The following is a 13,182-nucleotide window of genomic DNA, read 5'->3' on the forward strand; positions in this document are numbered from 1 at the left end:
GTCCTGGGGGCTTGAGTCTGTGTTATAAACCAAAGATTCACAATGCTTGCCAGAAAGGGCCAAAATTTAATGTTTCGTGTACTGCTAACTCACCTCCCAGGTGAGAAATCTGGACCCAGGATCCACTCACAGGCAGAGTCTCAGCAGAGTGCCTGTAGCTATCTCCGATAGGGACAGAGGAAGCTGCTGCGCCCTCCAAAAGGCAGGGCCAAAGATCCCGAAATGAGTCCAACCTGACTATAGGAGAGTTTCTAGTGGTGAGAAGCTGGTTCCTGGTTTCCAAAAGGGGCCATTGCCCGTACGTCTGGTAGGCAGAAGGGACATGTGGCTACCGTGGCACTTGTCAGCGTGCCAAAGCTTGTGCTGGTGTCGAGGCTCCTTCAGCATCATAAGAACCTGTTATACATTCCAAAACTCCACACTAGCGTCGCAGCCCTTCTTATCCCTTCCCCTCCTCCTTCCCCCTCCCCCCTCCCCCCTCCCCCCTCCCCCTCCCCCTCCCCCCTACTCATTCTCTTTGTCCTTGCTATGCTCTCTCTCTCTGCTCTTCTCTTGCTTCTCTGGTTATGTTGTCTGTATCCTCTATCCTGTCCTCCTCTCCTCCCCCTTCCTCCCTCCCTCCCTCCCTCCCTCTGTCCCTCCCTTCCCTTCCCTCCCCTCCCCTTCTCTCTCCCTCTCTTCCTACCCTCATATCTACAACAAAACGTCTTCCCCTCAACCATACCATGGACTGGTCACGTCATCAGTTTATGCACAGACTAGACTCCAATATCACATTTTTACAAGTAGAGCACTTGGTGTTCGGGGGAAATAACAGATATGGTGAGAAGAGGCGGGCGTGGTGGCACACACCTTTCATCCTAGCACTCAGGAGGCAGAGGCAGGTGGATCGCTGTGAGTTCGAGGCCAGCCTGGTCTACAGAGCGAGTCCAGGACAGCTAAGGCTAACCAAGCCGAGACCCGCCCCCCCGCCCCCGCACACACACACAACTATCTGATGTTCTCTTCTGCTTCTGTCTCCCTTCGCCTCTCAGAACCTGGATGCTAAGACAAGTGCTCCTGAGGTTTTCAAGTCTGGGACCCCAGGATGCTGCATGGGAGTTTCTGAAGGGAAGGTGCTATGACAACGATTGTGGCGACTGTCCTGGAAGACGAGAGTGACATCGGATCTGAGTTCCGTATAAACCCCAAGGAGGGCAGCCGCTCCTGTCCCTGTCCCCCTCTGTGAGCTCAGGGTACGTTGGGATCACTGGGATTCTTCTCAAGCCTCTCGGCCTCCTTGGATCACCTTGGTGAGGAGGACCTGGCACACCCACCCCAACCTAGTTTTAAAGGTGTTTCTGTCAGAGGAAGGGCAACTTCCCTGAATGGTGAGCAATCAAGGCTTGGCCAGGGCTAGGCCCTCTTTAGAGCCCAGGCCTCTCCCAGGAAATATCTTCAGGTCAAGGTAATTAGGGACTTCTCTGATTGCTCTGGAGATACGAGCCCTATCCTGTCTGCCCCCGAGGGGAAATGGGCTGGGCAGTAGAATCTGGAATCTAGATAAGACCCAAACGCACAGCCCTGCTCCTTCCCCCACATGCCTGCTTGTCCTCTTTTCCTCGACTCCTACGGCCAAGCACTGATTTATAGCCGAAAGACACAAATCCTAGACCTTGCCCTAAGGACCACACACGCCAGAAAGAGAAACAGACACATACAATTGGTTGCACTACTCCTTTTGGCTATATTTTAAAGTTTCCAAAATTAGCAGGGCAGTGGTGGTGCACGCCTTTAATCCCAGCACTCGGGAGGCAGAGGCAGGTGGATCGCTGGGAGTTCGAGGCCAGCCTGGGCTACAGAATGACTCCAGGACACCCAAGAATAATACAGAGGAACCCTGTCTTGAAAAGCCAAAACAAAACAAAACAAAAAAAACTTTCCATAAATAATAAATTAGCTAATACTAGACCATTGATCTCTGGAGAATCATGGGCTAGGGTTCTGAAAGCCTCTGATTGCAGCCTTATTGCCAATTGATCAATACATAACACGCGTGCTTCTTTTGTTTGTTTGTTTGTTTTGTTTTTCCAAGACAGGGTCTCTCTGCGTCAGCCTTGGCTGTTCTGCACTTGCTTTGTAGGCCAGGCTGGCCTCGAACCCACAGAGCTCCACCTGCCTCTGCCTCCTGAGTGGGATTAAAGGCGTGTGCCACCACACCCAGCTCACATGTGCTTCTATTTAAAGACACTATTGAACATGTATCGTTGACCCATTAACATTGATTTCATGCCTAAATGAAGCTTACTTAACACATGTGTCCTCTCTGGAAGGCGTCTAGCCGCAACAGCCTTTGATATTATCGTTGAAAGCCATTTTAATAGTGAAATCACCAAAAAGGACACAAAGACACAAGTCACACCATGGCACTAAATAGACTCCACATGGGACATTTGTTAACACGGAGCCGAGAATATGACCCTTTTCCACTGAAGCTTTTTTACTAAGGTCAAGCCTGTCTATAGTTGCCACTCAAAAGCCAGCACACGGAAATGACATGTTCTTTTTCATATGCATGTATAAAGTGACCTCTCCAAGGTATGGTTGAGGGGAAGCTTTTGTTGTAGCTATGAGGGAGAGTTCAGGCAAAGGCATCTGGAAAAGTCCAGAGCCAGGGAGGAAAGTGGTAAACTAAAGAGGCAAGCAGAATGGATTGGACCATTGAAGGGTGGCGGGGCAAGACAGGAAGGGGGGAAGGAAGACAGGAGAGAGATGAAGACAGAGGAGAACCAAGAGAGTGCAGCTTATATAAGCATGAGAAGTTGGGGGAAGGGAAGCCCATGAGCCGGAGAAGCTTAGGGTAGGGGACAGGGCGAGAAGAGCTGAGAGGAGCCACAGGTAGCTGTGATCCTGAGAAAGCCTAGAGGCCACGATGTGCTTTGCTATGCTAATGGGTACCACAGACAGTCATTTGTCCAGAGCTCTTTTTGGACCTAGTAATGCAGATCCTGACTTATAATGTCATATATCAATGTCTATATCCAGGTATAGAAATGAGGGTGACAATGGGTATAGGCTATGAAACTATCAAGGAGACCATGAGGGGGGATGGGAAGAGTTGCTGAAGAAGGAGGGTGTGTCGCAGTTAACTTTGTCAAACTGACACACGCTAGAGTCACCTGAGAAGAGACTCTCAATGAAGGACGGTCCATATAGGGTTCGCCTATGGCCACGTCTGTACAGGATAATGGTGATTAAATGAACTGACATGGGGTGGCCCAGCCCACTGAGGCTGGCACTATTCTCTAAGCAGGAGGTCCCGAGCTGTGTAAAAGTGGAGAAACCAGACTGAGCACAAGCAAGCGAATGAGCACACGGCTCATTCGTTTCCTTCTCTCTTAACTGTGGATGCGATATGACTGATTTTTCTCACAACAGACTGTAACCTGGAATTGTAAATGAAGTAAATCCCTTTCTCCTTTAAGTCGCTTTTCACCAAGGTATTTTTTATCATAGCAACAGAAAGGGAACCAGGATAAGAAAGGGCACAGGACAGAGGTAACATGAAAGCAGAAAGCAGGCTGTGGGGGGTAGAAGTGAACAAGGGGAGTTGAGGATAGGCGAGGAGAACCGGCGAAATACATTATTTTAAGGCCAGCCTGGTCTACAAAGCCTACAAAGCTAGTCCAGGTTAGCCAAGGCTACACAGAGAGACCTTGTCTCAAAAAACTAAAAAAAAAAAAAAAATTTATTTTAAAATATTTTTAAAACTTATTTATTTTATGTGTATGAGTGTTTTCCCTGCATGTATGTATGTGGACCACATGTGTGTGTCTGGTCCCCAGGGAAATCAGAGGAGGGGACTGGCTCTTCTAGAACTGGAGCTAAGGATGGTTGGTTGTGAGCCACCATGAGCATGCTGGGAGTTCGACCCAGGTTCTCTGCAGGAACAACAAGCGCTCTTAATCACTGAGTCATCTCTCCAGCCCAACAAAACAACTTTTGCTTGAAAATCCCAGAGGGAAAATTGATACAGTATATGCTAATTTTTAAAAATGTTTTGAAGCCAATTACTAGAGAAATGAGAGTTGTGTAGGAAAGCAATTCTATTCAAGAGCCAGAATTCTGAAAGATGGAGGGATGTGCTGGCTACTTTTATGTCAACTTGACATAAGCTAGAGTCATTGGATAGGAGGGAGCCTCAACTGAGAAAATGCCTCCGTAAGGCCAGGCTGTAGGCAAGCATTCAGGGAGGTCCCCACCCCCAGGGAGTTTTTTTAAATTAGTTATTGATGGGGGAGGGCCCACAGCTTATTGTAGGTGGTACCAACTCTAGGCTGGTGGTCCTGAGTTCTATAAGAAATTAGAGTGAACCAGGCATTGTGGCGCACGCCTTTAATCCCAGCACTCGAGAGGCAGAGGCAGGTGGATCTCCGTGAGCTGTTCAAGGCCAGCCTGGTCTACAAAGTGAGTACAGGACCGCTAAGGCTACACACAGAGAAACAGAGAAACCTTGTCTCAAAAAAAAAAAAAAAAAAAAAAAAAAAAAAAAAAAAAGAAAAGAAAAGAAAGAAAAAAGAAAAAAGTAGACTGAACAAGGCATGGGAAGTAAGCCAGTAAGCAGCACCCCTCCAGGGCCTTGGCATCAGCTCCTGCCTCCAAGTCCCTACCCTGTTAGTGATCCTGCCCTGACTCCCTTTGATGATGAACAGTGATGTGGAAGAGTAAGCCAAATAAACCCTTTCCTCCCCAAGTTGCTTTTGGTCATGGTGTTTCATCACAGCAATAGTGACCCTGACTAAGACAAGGACTATTTATCTCTGCCACTCCATCTTGGAGAACATTGACGCAATAAAGGCTTTTATAGGAAGGAAACAGAAAGACTTAAATGTTTAGCAAGATACTGATCATTCAGGCCTTGGCTGGCTGGAACAGAAGCTCTCAGCCTTCCTAATGCTATGGCCCTTCAATACAGTTCCTCATGCTGTGGTGACCCCCCACATGTTGCTCCGTCATAACTGTAACTTTGCTACTCTTATGAATCATAATGTAAATATCTGATATGCAGGATATTTGATATGAGACACCCCCCCCCAAAGAGGTCTTGGCCACAGGTTGAGAGCTGTTGGGCTGGAGCATTTCAATTGCCCTTGGCCCTTTGATGCTGGTTCCTGTAACTCTTTAGACAAACACATTCGTTCTCTGCATGTTAAATCTTGCAGCATTTTTAAATACTTCCCGTTGGCATTTGGAATTGAAGAGCAAGGAGAGCTGCTCTGTGTTCCGATGTTAACCGCACGCCGAAGGAAGATCACAGAGCAGTGAGCATCCTCACCTCCTGCGCGCAGCTTCTCTTTGGAAGTTAGAACTCTAGGCAAAAGGTGTAGAGACAAAAGGTTGCCACAGACAACTCGGGAAGGAAGGGCCACCGTTGCAGCCAGGATGTACACACGGGGCGTGCAAAAAGTTTTGCTGCTCTCTACCTGTCCAGGAGTGACTATAAGTTTTGATTTTTGGAATTGCCATTGGTTTTTGCAAATAGGCAACTTCACACATATGCCATCTGAGAGTAATGAAGACCACTGCCTACCTCCTCAGAGGATGTCACGACTTGGAGGGAAAAATGCATAGTTGCCGGGCGTGGTGGTGGCGCACACCTTTAATCCCAGCACTCAGGAGGCAGAGGCGGGCGGATCCCTGTGAGTTCGAGGCCAGCCTGGTCTACAAAGTGAGTCCAGGACAGCCAAGGCTACACAGAGAAACCCTGACTCGAAAAACCAAAAAAAGAAAAAAAAAGAAAGAAAGAAAGATGCATAGTATGATGCTGTTCAGGATGGTGTGGAAAGTTTCCGGGATGTGCTTAGCTGAAAGTAGATGACCCTCTCTCTCTCCTTCCCTCCCTCCCTCCCTCTCTCTCTCTCTCTCTCTCTCTCTCTCTCTCTCTCTCCTTCTCTCCGTCCCTCCCTTCCTTCCTCCCTTACTCTCTCTCCTCCCCCCCATTTCCATGTTTCCTGTCCACCAAGAGGTAAGTCATCTCTCACACTTGTTCCTACTGCCTTTGTGTTCAGCTTCATCACAGGACCATCAAAAACAGAGGCAAGCAACCATAGACTGACACCACGAACCAAAACAAATCTCTTCTCCCAAAAGTTGTATATGCCAGCTATTTTGTCACAGTGATAGCAAGTCTGACTAATGTAAGGGTCCTAGAGGACTGACTTACTGCTGAATAAGCTCACTCTTTCTAGCTCTTTCTGAACTCTGGCTGGCTGGTTCAACTCAGCTGTTTTGCCTCAAACTCCTCTCCAAGCTGACTGATTGAAACTGGCTTCACTCAGCTTCTGACTACATTGTTCTGCTTAGCCTCAAAGTACCTTTAGCAAGCTGTTCTAATCTTTTGGGTCCTTCTCATTCTCTGGATAGTTCTTGTCCTCACCTGGGTCTAGCTTGTTCTCACTTCAACCTCTCTATAAAACTCTCCCAGAGCCGGGCGTGGTGGTGCACGCCTTTAATCCCAGCACTCTGGAGGCAGAGGCAAGCGGATTGCTGTGAGTTCGAGGCCAGCCTGGTCTACAAAGAGAGTCCAGGACAGCCAAGGTGGTAGCTGTCTTGAAAAAACAAAACAAACAACAACAACAACAACAACAACAACAACAACAACAAACTCTTCCAGTAAAAACTGCCTCTGAATCCCTTGAACCGAACTGACACAAACTCAACTCCACTACACCACCTCTCAACTCACTCTCGACCTGAACTGGCTGAACAGCTGACTAGAACTCAGAGATCTGCTTGCCTCTGTCTCATGTGCTGGGATTAAAGTCATGTACCACCACCCCTGCACCTAAGCTTTTCTTTACCTGAAACTTCCTCTATACCAGGCTGGCCTTGAACTCAGAGAACGGCTTGCCTGTCTCCTGGATTAAATGTGTGTCTGTATTCCAGCCTAATCACACAGACCTATGAGGTCTTTGGATGTGATCTCTTGCCAGAGATGTCATGTTCTAAATTAAAATTCCTCTACAAGCTTCTCACCTAGGTTGAAGGAATCAAAGAAGATTCTCAAAAAAGGTGGCACTTTGTCGGTATGCTAACACTTAGAGGTCTATGCAAGAAGTCCCCGACCAAGAAGTAGGTCATGTGGTGCAATACAGAACTATTTCTTTCCTGTTTCCAGGTGATGTCTTTGTTTTGTTTTTTTCCTCTCAAAAATGATGTCTTCTATTTTACCATCCCTACTCACTCACAAAGCCTTCTGCACTGGTAGAAATGTCCCCCAACAGTGCAGGCCATAGCCTCATGTAGCTGTGGGTACTTGGAAGGTAAGCCTAGAGTGACGGAGTGAATGAATTCTAATGTCTAATTGGTGTTGAATTTAATTTAATCATAATGAATTTAATAGCCACATGTGGTAGTGGTTATTGTGGCCCACAGTGTAATGACAACTTACTGCACTTTATATATGTAAAACATATGGCTTTGTACATCATTTTTAAAAATCTATTCACTTTTGCAGTGGTAATGATGGAGAGCAGAAACTCAAGTGTGTTCAATCCGTACTCCATTTTCCTATTAAGTTTGTTGCTGTTGTTGTTGCGTAATAGTGCTTTTCCAGTTGATTTACTTGGAGTCTCTTGGAATAAACTCGTCTTTGACAAATGAAGGTAATTTTACCTATTCTAGCTGACTTTTGTTTTATTTTCTACTCAATTGCATTGGTCAGTGCATTTATCTACTTGTTTGTTTTTGTGGTTCTGAAGAGCAAGCCCAGAGCCTCGTCTATGCCAAACAAGAACTCTAATGAGCTACATCTCCAGGGTCTTATTGTTAGCCCAAGCCGCCTTTTAACTTATTATCTATTTGTCTGTTTGTTTCATTTTTGTTGTTGTTGTTGTTTTGTTTTGTTTGAGACAGGGTTTCTCTGTGCAGCCTTGGCTGTCCTGGACTCGTTTTGTAGACCAGTCTAGTCTGGAACTCACAGCGATCCGCCTGCCTCTGCCTCCCGAGTGCTGGGATTAAAGGAGTGCGCCACCACTGCCTAGTTGATTGTGATATTCATCCTTGTTCTCACCAGTGAGTCCCTTCTTTCTCTACCCTGCCCCCTTCAGTGTTAGGAACTGAACCCAGAGCCAAGTGCACTGTAGGTATGGACAATGGAGTACCCAAGTGTGGTTTCTTTCTCAGGCATACGAAAGTGACAGAAACAAGTAGCAGATAAATGCTTCCTTTCATGGTTGCTGCTCTCCTGGTGACTTGTGTGTTGCCAAATGGGGCACTCTAGGCACCTCCCTTTCCCCATCCTTCTTCCCCTCGCCTCACTCCCTCCGTCTGTTCGAGGCTAACTTGCCACCAAGCCATCCTCTCTGCTCTCTACTGCCGGCACCCAGGTGGCATGCCCAGAATGTCATTCATTCTGGGAACAGTGCACAGACAGCCTCTTCACTTAAAAAAAAAAAAGCTTCCTACTAGACTGCTGAGATGGATGAACAGGAAAAGGCACTTGTTGGGTTCAATGAAGGAGGAAGAAAAGAATAGACAACATGAAGTTGTCCCCTGATCTTCACACATGTACTCTTCCTTCTCATGTGATACACATGCATGCACATACACCATCATTATTTTACAACTTAATTTTTCCCCTTTCCTGCTTTCTATTCTTCTACTCTCACTTTCTTTTTTAAAAAATTTATTTATTACGTATACAGTGCTCTGCCTGCATGTACACCTGCAGGCCAGAAGAGGGCACCAGATCTCACTATAGATGGTTATGAGCCACCATGCGGTTGTTGGGAATTGAACTCAGGACCCTTTGGAAGAGCCGTCGGTGCTCTTGACCTCTGAGCCATCTCTCCAGCCTTACTCTCACTTTTTTGTGTCTTTTGTTGGAAATAAGTTTGGGGTCGAAAAAAAAGAGACCACAATTCCAGCTGAAGTGTCTGGAACAAGGCAAACTTTACTCCTGGCCAAGAGAGTGCGCTTAGAAGAGCAAACAAGAGACAAGACTTGGTTCTTATTCGAACTCAGATGGTGACAGCATCTTTTCCCCATTGGCTGACGTCCACGTCACAGTGTTTTCCAATTGGCTAGTCTGAAAAGAGCAGGAAATGAAGGAGGAAGGAAAAGGGATTGCTGCTCTGAAGAGAAAGGGGTCACTGTTCCAGGCCATCGGGCTCCTGGAAAGCAGCAGGAGCTTTTAAAGGACGAGAGGAACAAAAAACGTTTGCATACAAGTCTTACAAGATGGGGATAACAAGTAGAAAGAACTTATATTTGCTCTGCCTTACACCTTCTAGAAGTTGATACTCCTCAGGCTGGAGAGATGGCTCAGAGGTTGAGAGCACTGATTGCTCTTCGGGAGATCCTGAGTTCAGTTCCCAGCAACCACATGGTGTCTTTTTGTTGTTGTTGTTGTTGTTGTTTGTTTTTGTTTTTGTTTTTCAAGACAGAGTCTCTCTGTGTTAGCCTTGGCTGTCCTGGACTCGCTTTGTAGACCAGGCTGGCCTTGAACTCACAGCGATCCACCTGCCTCTGCCTCCCAAGAGCTGGGATTAAAGGCATGCGCCACCACGCCTGGCCCACATGGTGTCTCACAACCATCTATAACGTGATCTGATGCCCTCTTCAGGTCTGCAGGTGTACATGCAGGCAGAGCACTGTATACATAGTAAATAAATTAAAAAAAAATAGAAGCTGATACTTCTAAAGTCTTGTCTTCCATATGGCTTCACCTGCTTAAAACTATTAATGGCTCTCTGCTCATCTTAGAGTAGGATCCAAGCCCCATGTGCCTGTCCTTCTATGCTTTCCTCCTCAGCCTCATCTTCCTCCTTCTAACCGCACCCCTCTCTTTCCTTTATACTCTGTCCCTGGCCTTCGAGAGCGTCACCACAGACCGTTGGCCCGTTCTCCTCCCAGTCTAATCTCGTTCTGTGACGTCCATAGCTCCTTCCTCTTCCTGGTAACGTTCATGACCCACGTGTTCACTCAGTTAACATCAGTGCTTTCCAAGCACAGAGAAGGAAAGTCCACAAAGGACTTTCTACTTTCTAGAATCCTTTCTACTGCAGTCCCTACTTTTTAGAACAGGGCCTGGCAAAAAGGAGGGCTCACTCAGTACCAAGTCCAATAAGCAACGGGTCAGCCCTTGGAGTCCTAGTGCATAAACAGCTTTTAAGCATGTGCTCCACCTGATTTGATGGAGGCAGGATAGCAAGCCCCGCCCCCCCCCACGCCACCCCCACTTAGGAACGTTCAGCTGGTGATTCGGGGTATGTGCCACATGTCCGCAGCTACATTGCATTCTCCTCCTCAGCCTTTCTTTTTTCTTTTCTTTTTTTCTTTCTTTTATTTTGTTTTGGGTTTTTTTTGTTTTGTTTTGTTTGTTTGTTTTGCACAGGGTTTCTCTACATTGTCCTGGCTGCCTTGAGCTCACTATGTAGACCAGGCTAGCTCCAAACTCAGAGTGCTGGGACTAAGCACATGGGAGGCAACCATGCCAAGCAAGATTTACTCTTTTATAAAGCAGCAGTCAGGACCCAGAAGATTTTCCAAATGTAAAATTGTTTTCTGACTTCAGTGTTTCTGGTATTTTGACTGCTCTCAAAATTAAATTCAAATGCTCAGGATGCTGGGGGTTCATGGTCCTTGACACTCCCTAGCTTCGGCTACCCAACTTTCTGGTTCCTTCCACTCTGAAGCACAAGGTTTTCTAACCTTCAAATACACCAAGCATTTTGTAGTTCAGCTGTTCTTCTCCCCACACTATCTCATGCCAAGCTCTTTGAATATCTGGCTAGTTCTCCTTCCTGACTTAAGTCAAATGTCAGCTAATGTTCCAGAACATTCCATCCTGATCTTCCGTGATCACATCAGTCAGTCCTCTTTTTTTTTTTTTTTTTCTGTGTTCTGATCACAATCTAAAATTTTGTGGTGGTTGCGGTTGTTGTTAAGATATTTTCTTGACACAAGGTCATTACCTAAGATAAGACCTGGCTGGCCTTGAGCTAGCTATGTAGACCAGGCTAGCCTTAAACACACAGATCTGCCTGCCACTGCCTCCTGAGTGCTGGGATTAAAAGGGTGTGCCACCACACCCAGCTAAAGATGGATTTTTGTTAATCTGTGTGCATGTGTCCATGTGAGTGAATGCTACATGTGTGTAGGTACCTGAAGAGTCCAGAAGAGGGAAGGAAATTCCATGGGTGCTGGGACCAAACTGCGTCCTCTGGAAGAGCAGCAATACTCCTAACTGCTGAGCCATCTCTCTAGGCCTTTAAAACTGCTTATTTTCTTTTTAATTAATTAGTTTATTTGTTTGTTAGTGTTTACCATGAGGGACATGTACAAAGACACATATTGGAGGTCAAAGGACAACTTGCGGTGATCAGGTCTTTCTACCATGTGGGTCCTGCAGTCAAACTCAGGCCAGGCTTGGTAGCAAGGGCTGTTACCCACTTAGCCATCTTGCAGGATTTACATTCTGAGCTTTTGTTTGTCGGAGAAGAGGGTTTCTCTGTGTAGCCCTGGCTGTCCTGGAACTCCCTCTGTATATAGAACTGGCCTCAAACTCAGAGATCTGCCTGTCTCTGCCTCCCAAGGGCTGGCATTAAAGGTGTGCCACCATCCCCAACAAGTTTTGAGATTCTTTTTATTACATTTTGTCTATTCATCATGAGTCTCCACAAAAAGTTCAAGCTCTGTGTTGTCCACCAATGTCCTTAGAGCCTAGCAGGCATATGGCATATGACAGAATCGTTGTAAATATGAACAATCACTTATCTGGACCTTTTTATTATTATTATTATTTTAAACAATGTGGAGGTCTTGTTCTCATCTCCCAGTAGGTGGCGCTAAAAGCCCGCCTGGTCCTCGGCAGTGGTGGGCGTTGAGGGGAGAAACGTCCATAGTGTAAAGGGTCAGGACCTGGCAAAGACAGGTGGGTGCAGTGATGCAGGATCTGGATCCAGACTGGTGGAAGTTGGGTGGCTCTTCTTCCAATGGACGGGAAAGTGCGAGGGAGGGGAAGTGTGAGGGATCCAGAGGGGGCCTGGGACAGCCAATGCCCCTGCAGGTCAATAGTAAGATTTCTGAAGTAAGGCTTTCTGGAATCGTATCCCTACATTCTGCGTCCTGCCAAGTTGCTCCTAGGAATTCAGAAGAGGGGGCCTTTGAAGAGAATGGCACTTTTCTGTGAGCACAGAACCGAAGAGAATCCAGGGTTATCAGTTTAAGCCTCCATTAAAAACATTTGGAGATCCTGGCGGTGGTGGTGGCGGCGGCGGTGGCAGCGGCGGCGCACGCCTTTAATCCCAGCACTCAGGGAGGCAGAGGCAGGTGGATCTCTGTGAGTTTGAGGCCAGCCTGGTCTACAAAGCGAGTCCAGGACAACCAAGGCTACACAGAGAAACCCTGTCTCGGAAAAACAAACAAACAAACAAACAAACAAATTTGGAGAAATATCCAGACAAGAGCAAGTTGGAGAGTGGGTAGGAAGCAGGTCTGGCCTTAACCTATACTTTTTCCGGTCAGCTCTCATTCACTTCCTCTTGTCCAACACACCCTGCCATTCTTAGTCACAGGCTATGTGTAAGAGACCACAATAGGGAGGGAAGACTCTAGAACAGGCTTAAGGAGCATAGGGGCCAGAGCCATCTCACAGGCTTCCGTGAGCATCATTGGGTATTTCTGATACAAGAGCATTTTCCAGGATCAAGAGGTGGGCTTTAAAAAAAGGGGGGGGGAGGGAAGTTGCATGCCCCCAGAGAAGGGCGTGACCTTCAACTGCATGAAGGCCCAGGTGACAAGAGGCCTGAGAAATCAATGTAGCCATAGAAAGGGACAAACTTACAAGTCTAATTTTTGTGGGTTTTGTTTCAGCAGTGCTGGGGAACAAACACAGAAGAACCTCATCTGTGGCAGGCAATTACTCCACTATTCAACCACAGGTGCAGCCGTAATAACAGTAATAATAATAACAGCAGCAGCTATTCTTATTATTTTAAATATAAGCCTTAGGCGATGGGTGTGGCTCAGTGGCAGAGCATTTGCTTAGCTTGAGGAAAGTCCTGGATTTGATGCCTAGGGCTAAAAAAAAAAAAAAGAAAGAAAGAAAGAAAGAAAAGAAAGAAATTTAAAAAGATAGAAATTAATGACAAGCCTTTGTGGCTCCCCATTAGAAGTGAGGAAAGGAAAAACAGGAGTGGA

This window comes from Acomys minous (assembly GCF_964271855.1).
Source record: "Acomys minous genome assembly, chromosome: 6".
NCBI lineage: Eukaryota > Metazoa > Chordata > Mammalia > Rodentia > Muridae > Acomys > Acomys minous.